This window comes from Notolabrus celidotus, chromosome 2, assembly GCF_009762535.1.
Source record: "Notolabrus celidotus isolate fNotCel1 chromosome 2, fNotCel1.pri, whole genome shotgun sequence".
Classification (NCBI taxonomy): domain Eukaryota; kingdom Metazoa; phylum Chordata; class Actinopteri; order Labriformes; family Labridae; genus Notolabrus; species Notolabrus celidotus.
Window position 1 is genome coordinate 30,604,391 of NC_048273.1, and position 10,810 is coordinate 30,615,200.

At 42.0% G+C, this 10,810-nt stretch overlaps 1 long non-coding RNA gene across 3 annotated transcripts in view; it reads left to right on the forward strand.

The window, feature by feature from the left end:
• The first annotated feature begins 8,677 nt into the window (after window positions 1–8,677).
• LOC117826413 overlaps window positions 8,678–10,810 on the forward strand; it is a 6,510-nt gene continuing 4,377 nt past the window's right edge. For all 3 annotated transcript variants that reach the window (XR_004634041.1, XR_004634038.1, XR_004634040.1), the window contains exon 1: window positions 8,678–8,788. This is a non-coding gene — a long non-coding RNA (uncharacterized LOC117826413). The remainder of the gene's footprint in view (window positions 8,789–10,810) is intronic.

A 10,810-nucleotide genomic window follows, 5' to 3' on the forward strand; every position in this document is an offset into this window, starting at 1 on the left:
CTCACAGATCATGGTTCAATGAGGATAACTTGCTAGTTTTTCATGAAAATTCATGTTAAAACTTTTTTAAAGTACATTGGAAAGTCCTAAATATAAATACAATCGTTTTACATGACATGCATTTTTGTTTATATTATTTTTAATTTTGAAATTATTTTTTTTATGAAGTGATGTTGATAAATTAACAGGAGACACCTCTTCTGTCACATGTTGCCCAGATTTTGATGCTGTATTTAGCTGGCTTGGAAGGCATATATTGCCTAAAATGGAAGGAACCTCTGAATGCCTCTAGCCTTTCATTCACTGTGACATTAGGGCCTGGGTTATAGAGTAGCAGAAGTTGTTCTACCCACTTGTCCCTCACTGTTCTAATGGCTGACAGCTTGTCTCTATTCAACCTCATCTCCAGCAGATATGTCAAATATGTGAAATGAACCATTTCATTTTATATGTTGATTACGCTAGTTAAGCCAAGCAGAAGAAGTTTCATACCGAAAAAATACTTGTAACACTTCTTTAAAGATTTTTTAACTTTGAAATGGGTCAATTTGACCCGCAACATTGACAAGCATCATTCTGTACATTGAGTTGAGAAGGACTTTAGTGTCTGGTCCGTTTGGTCCCCTGTGGTACTACAGGGCTAATTTACAGCTTATGGACAGGAAATGACCGTAATCCCCTGAGCTCTCTGTAATCTGCAAACTCTTTCTGTTCTTCATGCTCCAAATGATCGGGAAATACACACTCGCACACACACACCTACACACTCACACAGGCACACAGTCCTGAGCTGCTCAGTGGTCAGTGGTAAAGGAGATCCCAAGGTGGTCCAGAGTGATTAAACCTTCTCTTCAAGACAACAGAGGAATAATCCTGGACACTTTAACATGACACTGACTGAATGTCTGCTTTTTGAGGCTGTTAACCCTTGGTGCTAAAACGATAGACTGAAGCGATGTTTTGAGGCCAATTGTCAGCGGCAGCCATATTGCTGCGATTGTGGCATAAAGAGGCAGGCTTTGAGCCTCCTCGCCAACAGCGAGTTGTACAGTGTTCCCGCCTGTCAATCAAGTCAGCTGTGCCTCTCATCTTAATGTCTTCGAAATTGCCGCATTAGAAAAAAAATCACCCCCCGTACAGTGTGTGCCGATTGAGAAATGAACTATCCAGACTACACTCATCTTTTGTATCAGACTGTCAACATGTTTATTTCTGTTGTAAAGATCGTCTTTTCTGAATTTGTGTGTATGTGGTTTCCGGTACTTCCGGAGCCAGCCTCAAGCGGATCCTAGATGAACTGCAGTTTGTAGCACTTCCGCATTGGTTATTTTCTCTCTCAAACCAGTCTCAGGCGTCTAATACCCAACAAATCACCTCTCCCTTATGGAATTAAAACAGGGTACAATCGCTCCAATGTTCTGAGCAAGCAGCAACCTCTGGTCTTAAAATATGAAGCCCATGTGGAAGTGTTATAAACTGCAGTTTATCAAGTTTCCACTTGAGGCTGGCTTAATAAACAACCGAAACCAATTACACACCCATTAAAAAAAAAGACGATCTTTACAGCAAAACAAAATGTTTACAGCCTGGTTCAAAAACGCCCTCAATCACCTCACAAGCCTACTTAAAACATAACCAGCCTATTCCAACCGTTTGTCTGTGATTCTTCAACCCACCCTCCCTCACCTTACTCTGCTTCAATTACCTTTTCTCTTTATCCCCTTCTACTCAACTTGTGCTGGCTTCTTCTATGCCCATGTCTACTTCCAGGTACAACCTGGGTCAAGATCAGCTCTGGCATGATAATGCTGAGACGGAACCCCATCCTGAGTCTCGTTCTGCTAGGCCACACTACGCACAAATAATTCATTAAATGTTCAAACTCATATCCTTGTGTGGTGTGGTCCTGTGGCTAGTGAACTGGTTATTTTTGGAGATATTAAACATACAAGTTTTCCCAAACAAGGGTGAGGCTGTCTTGATTGACCCCTGTAGCTGTTAGTCAAAGGCGAAAGACCCGCCTCTTTACCTCACACTAGCTCCACAGACGTTAGGTTGACTTCAACATTTCCAATATGGCACCAACGACTGATAGTTGACATCGAGGATACTATGTCCATTTATTTTACAGTCTATGATTTGGAGCACAGCGCCCTGCAGTGCATAAGTAGGCTGTAAATGTGAGAATTGATGTGAAAACTAATGAAATCTGAAGACTTTCACCCTGGACATTTTTCCATGTGTACTTAGACTGTCCACGTATGATTGGATCTCTTATAAACGCACTAACAGGTGTAAACAGGGCCTTTGTAAGATTTCCACAAAATTAGCTCCTTTTAAAACTCTGCAGCTCCAGCTCCAGCCTGTATCTGAACCACATTGTCTCCCAGAAGCAGAGATGACTGTTTATTAGGAGAATTGGAGCCGTTCATATGAAATAATGTTTGGCTGTCAGAGCCTTCTTTTGAACCCAAAACAAACCATCAATTGGTGATCCCATTCCAGCACATTTTTCCAATGTGGGCTGTCTCACCTTGGTGATGATATGGAGGATGCTGTTAGGGGCCAACTCCACTTAGCTCTGAGTGCTGCCAAGGTACACGCCGTCCTCCTGTGAAATGCTTTTCCCGCCATTTCTAAGTGGTTAATGTGGTGTCGGCTGCCAAGGTAACACAGCACCCTCTAAAGTGATGTTTTAGATTTTTGGCAGCGTGCAAACATCCATTTTGACCAAATAAACACAAATATTTGCTGTGATGCAGTTTTAGTTTTTCCCCGCTGAGACATGAGGCTGTGGCACACACACACACACACACACACACACACACACACACACACACACACACACACACACACACACACACACACACACACACACACACACACACACACTCGCTGTGATGAGTAGCAGTGTGACACCAGCACTTCTCTCAGGTATACAGCATTGTCACACCTCAGCTGATGTTTTTTTAAATGGACAAATGTGCTTTTAAATTACAAGAAATATCACTCAGCTGGCACACGTTCTAGACAAATTTGTGAAATTATGTTTATATGGGTAATACTATTCAAACACTTGGCCATGCTCCCAGTGTGAGCCGTCCTGTGATGGATGTGCGGTGCTCTAATGGCTATCTATCATTTAACTGTCCCTCACTCCAGCTCTGTTTTTGCTGGAGATTAGTCTTAAAAATGTCGTACAATCTCAGAAGGTTTGGCTAAAAGTCTGTAAATAAGACATAAGGTGTACCGTTTCTTCACAGGACAAATTAAACATAAAGATGTGTTCATATTGGATGATTCTGCTACCTGGGTTTACATCTGGTATCCACATTTAGAGCCAGCAGAGAGGCGGATAGTAAAGGTGTGGAGTTCAAGGTGTTGTGTACAGATGCACAATCAATGTTTGCCTGAACTTTCCAATAACCTTGGCAGAGTGTTTCGAAAGTGTAACCCGAGGAAAAGTTTTCAGAGTTTGTTTTCAGCAGGCTGAAGGTTTGACTGCTCTCAGGTTCAGAGTCTCTGTCCTTTTTCTCTCCTCAAGGTTCTGGAGCAGACCTGCATGTGTGCTCCCTAGGTGTTAGACCTTGTTGCTATGTCCAGCATAGATCGTGTTGTTTTTATTCAACATGAGTATTATGATCACAATATGATCAGACCTGTTGATGTGTACGTATGAAAGGAGATAGAACAGGACAGATAGAACCATCAAAATATGATCATGACTGACAGGTTGGCACGCTGTAGCTGCTCACGTGGGAGCTTAAGGCCTGCCTCTACTCCCCCTCTCTGCCTCTTGTTAGGTTGACCAAAGGTTAGGTTGCATCAATGTTTTCAGTACGCCGACAATCATCTTAGATTTTATTCTGACTGTTAACATTAAAGAAGGTCTTTTTGGCTGACATTACATTCTGTGACACCGTACTTCTTGTCTGCTCAACAGTTAATAATAATAATAATAATTCATAGGATTTGTATAGCACTTTTCTGAATACTCAAAGTCGCTTTACATAATAAAAGTAAAAATAAATCAGGTAGATAAAACGAAACAAGGACAGAGGTGGGGCGGGGTTAGAGGTCATGTGTTGTATGCTTTTTTTGAACAGGTAAGTCTTGAGGTGGTTCTTGAATGATTGGAGTGAGTCAGAGTTGCGGATGTCTGGAGGGAGAGAGTTCCAGAGAGCCGGGGCAGCGATGGCAAAGGCTCTGTCCCCTAAGGTGCGATGCTGGGACTTGGTGAGAGGGGACAGGAGATTGGCATCTGATGATCTGAGGTGGCGAGATGGGGAGTGACGTTTGGTCGGTCAGGTATGAGGGGGCGAGGTTATTGAGGGCTTTGTAGGTGATAAGCAGGATCTTGAAGTGGATTCAGTGCTGTATGGGGAGCCAGTGGAGGTGCTGAAGGATGGCTGTGATGTGGGCAGTTGTTTAATGTTTCTGCTGCAATGATGACCATTATCTTATAACAGGCATCATAACTCAGCCTCAGTAGATGAAAAGCTTGGCCTTCTTTTGTGCCTCCTTGTTGCAGACGATCACTGTGTCTTTCTATCTTACGTCCTCCTAACACTGTAGATGTGAGTGATGGCTGGCTTCAGTCATGAGGGGAACACTCACTTTATAGAAAAGTCTAGACCCTCGATAAAAGACAATAACACCTTTTAAAGGAAGAAAACACAGCCTCCAACACATTCTTTACTGTGGCATTTTGATTCTTTTCATGAACTTTAAGTCAAAATGTAAAGAACTTCTTTCTTTTTTCTTTTGAAGTTATATTTTTGGGGCATTTTGGCCTTTTTTTGTTAGGACAGCTGAAGAGAGACAGGAAATGTGGGGAGTAGAGAGCGGGGGAAGACATGCAGCCAATGGTCAAGGCCGGAAGTCGAACTAGCGACCTCTGTGACAAGGACTATAACCTCTGTATATGGGGTACTAGGCCACCACTGACCCAACGTTCTTTTTTGGCTTTATAGATCCATTAAAGTTAATAATGTTATATGCACTAAGGGTTGTCACGTCTAACACACTTCACTTCAGTTCCCATGCACTGATGCTGTAATCAGTGTGGATTTTTATAATCTTTTATTTCTGATCAGTTCTCATACATACAACAATAATCATAAAAGTTTAAGCGCTGAGAAACATGTATTTCTGATTTCTACATTTTTAAATATCTAAAGGATCCAAATAATGACTGAAACATGAAAGTCTCTGGACTGGAGCTGGAAGGAGACGGGACAGAGAGAGACATGTCTGTGAATTGTTTCCTGTTGTGATGAGCAGAAAGGACTCTTGTCTGCTGTTGCGCTCACACTGAGACTGTTTTGTGTTTTGTGTTTGTGGCAATCGCTGCCATCAACTCCAGTCTCTGTCTGCACTTCATTAGGACTCTGTTCTTACTGCTCATTCAGCAGAGGAGGAAAGAGAAGATGACACGACACAGTTTGACTGAACTACATTATTTTACACTCCATTATAAGAAGGAGAGAGAAGCTGTGACACGAGGTTAGCAGAGGAGATGAAATTAAATAGAATAAATGATGAAAAGGGAGGAAATGGGGAGAGATAAGATTAGATGGGAAGAGATTAAAGAAGGAGAAATTAAAGGGGAGCGGAGGAAAAGTTCAGGAGAGATTTTATCATAGTGTAGCTGCACATTTCAAACATACATTACATGCAAACATTCAGATTTCCAAAAATATATTTAGAAAACAAACGTTTCCGTGCATGACATGAGTAACTTTTCATCATGTTGATTAAAGTTAGAAGGTCAAACATCACGCTTACATTGACAGTGTCTGGTATTGTCACTGCAGTGTCGTGACATGTTTTTTTCTTCTTTAATTGAAATCTGAAAAGTGTTTGCAAATCCACAATACTAAAATACTCCTGTTCACTCCTGACTGATTGAAAGAAAAAAAAGGATGTGTGTGTGTCTGTCTTGTCTCTGCTCATTGTTGTGTGATTGGGAGAACTGGAGGCAGAGCGTGTGGCACCATTTCACTCCCTCACTGTTTCACCATTCAGACTCTTTCAAAGGAGAAAGTGATGACTTACACACACTCACACACAAACTTATACAGACCAGTGAGAGGGCACATTTGTCTGTTTGTTGATGTGTGTGTGTGTGGCATAGAGAGAGAGGGGGGGGGGGGTTGCAACATCAGATCAATTCTGCATATGGTTACGGCTCAAAATACGTCCAAAGCACAATAAGTCAATAATATGTCAGCGCCCATCGAGGCAGTATTTTAGCTTTACTTCTTACAATGGGAGGAGATGGAGGCGCACCATCCATCATAATATAAAATGGGTGAAATAAGCAGATTTCTACACACACATTATCCCATATCATTCAGTTTTTGTCTCATATTAGAATTAAATCTGTGTGAGTTAAATCGTAAGGACAGCAGAACTCAGGACAGAGAGGGTCAGAGTGTTTCTCTGAGTCTGTCTCCACCAGTCTGACAGATTATTAGCAAGAGTTGGCTACAATATTGAGTTTGGGTCTGCTTCAGCTACTAGAGAAAGAGAGAGATAGATAGGAAGACAGAGAGACATAGAGAGAGTGACAGAGGGAGAGAGAGGAAAAGGAGAGATGCCTCCTCGCTGACCTTATAGCTGAACTGTAATAATGTTAAACCGTTTTTCATTGGCTCTCTCATTCTAGTGTGTGTGAGTGTGTGTGTGTGTGTGTGTGTGTGTGTGTGTGTGTGTGTGTGTGTGTGTGTGTGTGTGTGTGTGTGTGTGTGTGTGTGTGTGTGTGTGTGTGTGTGTCTGAGTGTGTGTGTGTCTGCGTGTGTGCGTGTGTCTGTGTGTGTGCAAGAGAGAGGTGAAATGAAGACAGTATTCCAGAGGGCTTAAGGGCATTTCACAATGTTAAAGGGGTAGGTTTTCAATTACTGCTTGCGTGTGTGTGTGTGTGTGTGTGTGTGTGTGTGTGTGTGTGTGTGTGTGTGTGTGTGTGTGTGTGTGTGTGTGTGTGTGTGTGTGTGTGTGTGTGTGTGTGTGTGTTCACATGCTCGGTGACACCCCTCTGAAGCACCTACACCCCTCTGTAACTAGTTTCCATGCACACCCCACATCACTTTTTTTAGACACGGTGACGTGATAACACAGCGCACTGTTTGTAGTGATGTAGTAACACTTGAATCAGAGAGTATTCATTGAGTGTGATCACAGTGAACACAGGCGATCACAGAGAAACACTCTTCGTGGTGCTGTCTCTGTCAGCAGGTATGAAGAAAATCAAGAGGATTCATGGTTTCTTCAAATGCCAGAAGTTGCAAATTCAGATCTATTTAATTTAATCTCTGTTGTACATGCAAGTCTCCTTTGACTTATCATTGATCTGACGTATTTTAAATGCTGAAGGAAGGAGGTTATACACACATCATGTAGTGGTAGGAAAGTTAACAAAACAAACTTCCCTCTGACTAAGACCATGAGGTTTAATAAGATGTAATTATTCAACTTTTTATGATGAAGTAAGTTTGTGTCTTTTTGATGACATGTGATTTATGACAGTATCCTGAAGAGACCATCAATGTTCTCTGAAATAAATATTTTTTTTAAATTTATTTTATTTAACCTTTATTTAACCAGATGAGAACCCATTGAGATCAAGAACTCATTTACAAGGGCGACCTGGCCAAGAGGTCAGCAGCACACGTCAAAATAAATAGCACAACTCAACAGCATGAAGCAGACAGTATTTAGAAACAATCAATAATTTAAAAGTGCAACTAATTTGCAATTAAAGTGCAATTTGTGATCACAAAAATCTTATTTAAAAACACGGGCACTGTTCTGGAGTCTGTCTTTCTTTTAAGATGGCGCCAAAGGAATCAAGTGAGATAAGATCAGACAATTTCAAGTCCTTCAGGAGCGTATTCTGATCAGTAGGAGCAGCAAAAGTAAATGCTCTCTTACCAAACTCTGTCCGAACTCGGGGGACATACATTTGTAAAGTGTCGCAGGAGGGCAAGACATAGGCAAATCCCCTTAAAGCTTCTGTGATGACCTTCATGTGTTGATTTTGGTGTCCTAAATGGTGCCTTTATGTCTTGTGTCAGAATCTCTGTAGTTGAAAAATTAAGCCAATGCTGAAGTGCAAAAAGATGCATTGTCCTCTAGTGTCCACATGAACCTAGCTGCAAAAGTAAGTTCCTCCAGGCCTCATGTTAATTGTTTTTTTTAATCAAAGAAGTAAACTTATTTTCAGCCTGGTTCAAACCATAGACTGTATAAAATATGGACGCAGTATCCGTAATGTCACCCATCTGTTTCTGAAGCGCTGTTTTGAAGCCAATTGTCGGCCGCCATATTGCTGCTGTTGAGCGATTGTGATGTAAAGAGGCGGGCTTTGAGCCTCCTCGCCAACAGCTACAGTGTTCCCCCCTGTCCCGTAGCCAGCCTCAACCGCATTGGACTCATATTTTTAGACTGGAGGTTGCTGCTTGGTTCAAACATGGGTCTTGGTCTCTGTCATATGCTGTAGTGTTGATGTTTAGTGTTGTGCTGTTTTGTCCCTTCCTTCCTTCCTTCACACCAAGGGCTCAGCTGGTGATTGAGCAAACCTGAGGCAACTTTCCAATCAAGACCTGCTGCATGAAGAGCAGGCGATTGGGTCAGCAGAAAGCATGTGAGAAGGATCTTTTTAGTGTTTTATTGCTCATTGAACATTATAAAGAATTCCACAGTTGCAGACAGTTAAACGTGTCTTTTTTAGTTTGTGGGTCTGAAAGGAGAGACATGACATCAGCATTTGGAGCGACTGCATCTGTCCGTGAGTTCATCCTTCTCCTCCTCCTCACTTCTTCACCTCATCTTGGCAGGTGAGCTTTTTCCTTTCATTTGAGCCTGCAGTCTCTTCTTCTTCGTCCCTCTTCCTCTTCTTGTCGTGATAAACCGGGGTCAAGCTGGTCCAGGCTGCTTCTATGCTGCTGAGTCCTCAAACTTCCTGTCCACACCAGATCTGTTTTTGAATATTTCTCTGTCCTTACGATATCAAAGAAACAGTTGAAAACTCTCCCATAAGCATGTCAGACAAGTAGGTGGCGATAATTTGTAATCAGTCCATCACATCAAACACCACAGAAGAACATTGTATGTGTTTTTTATAAAAAGCAAAAAAACTTCAAAAATAAATACATTTTGAACTTCAGATTTATCAACACAAGAGTTCATCACAGCAGCAACTATCTTACAAAGGCCTCTGACCAAACCATCACTTATCTCCATACAGGACAATAATCAACATGTTACAGAAGAATGTTCTCTTTAAAGCTTTATTTTCTATTTCTGGTTTAAGAAAGACAAACCAAACTTTGACGCTCGGACCATTTAAACAGCCCACACTTGCAGTGTGTGAGCAGTATTTAGATGTGTCCACTGATACTTCACATTGCGTCAGACTGGTCATGTCTTCTACCATATTTAGGACAGATTATAAGAATATGTAGTGTCAGTTTTCACTACCTCCAAAATGAAGGTATGTGTGGATGATGTTGCTCACATTCCTTTTTCAGTCACGTTTTTATGGGTTAGTATTTTATACGTGAGAAGTGGCGTACATGTGTTTCAAACCCAGTTTAGTGGGTGTATGTAACGATTAGAGATGACGCCCACTGATATGTCGATATCAGTCAGTTTCTGTTCAAGCCTCACAAAAAGGAGAAGGATGCTAAACTTGACTTTGACTAATGTACGCTCAGTAGGTACATGGAGCTAAGCTAATACAACAGTCCTGTAGTCATTTGTGTAAACTGTGGTAGAGAGGTGTTAATTGATACAATAATAGTAATGAAGTTTATTTATATAACACTTATCAAAACAAACGTTACAGAGTGCTTCACAAACATAGAAGCCCAACAATGAAGGAATACAATTAGGAGACAGTCACCAAGAAATGACTGAAGACATGACTTACAACAAGGGCTGAATAAAACAGAGGAACATTATGGTGACATTGTTGAACTATTAGCTCACGCAGTCTCTCACAGAGCGGTGAACCTCCTCCCATCTTTACTTCTTACGGCCAAATTCCACCAGATCCGTGTCCGGTCTGTCTCTGATCCGTCACAGCACCGGATCTGATAGGTTTCTATTCCAGTCAATGTGTTAACTTCCACTGGATCCGCTCCATTGCGTTCCGGCTGTGTCTCTGATCCGGCAAGTCGGAACGCAACAGATCAGGTACGCCACACTCATATACTGTATAAAATATGGACGTAGTTTCCGTGACGTCACCCGTCTGTTTCTGAGCGCTGTTTTGAAGCCAATTGGCTGCGACAGCCATATTGCTTCTGTCGAGCCAGTGTGACGTAAAGAGACGGGCTTTGAGCATCCTAGCCAACAGCTGCAGTGTTCCTGCAGGCAGCTGTGCCTCTCATTGGAAGACTAGTAATCTCAATATCTTCGAAATTGCCGCGTTAGAAAAAATTCACCCCCCTCACAGTGAGAGGACATCGAGAAATGAACTATTCAGGCTACACTCGTCTTTTGTACCAGGCTGTAAACATGTTTATTAATGCTGCAAAGATCATCTTTTTCCCATTCATGTGGGACTTCTGGTACTTCTGGAGCCAGCCTCAAGCGGATCCTCGATGAACTGCAGCTTTTAACACTTCTGCATTGACTCATACTTCTAGACCAGAGGTTGCCGCTTGGCCACACTTCTCTTTTGGCCGGATGCCAGAGCACGACGCATCAATCTCAACAGAGCAGATCGAGCAGGACAGGAAGTCAGGCACCAAAACAAAATTAAAACATCCGGTTCATTTTCAGAATAAAACACTCTGTGTTATCC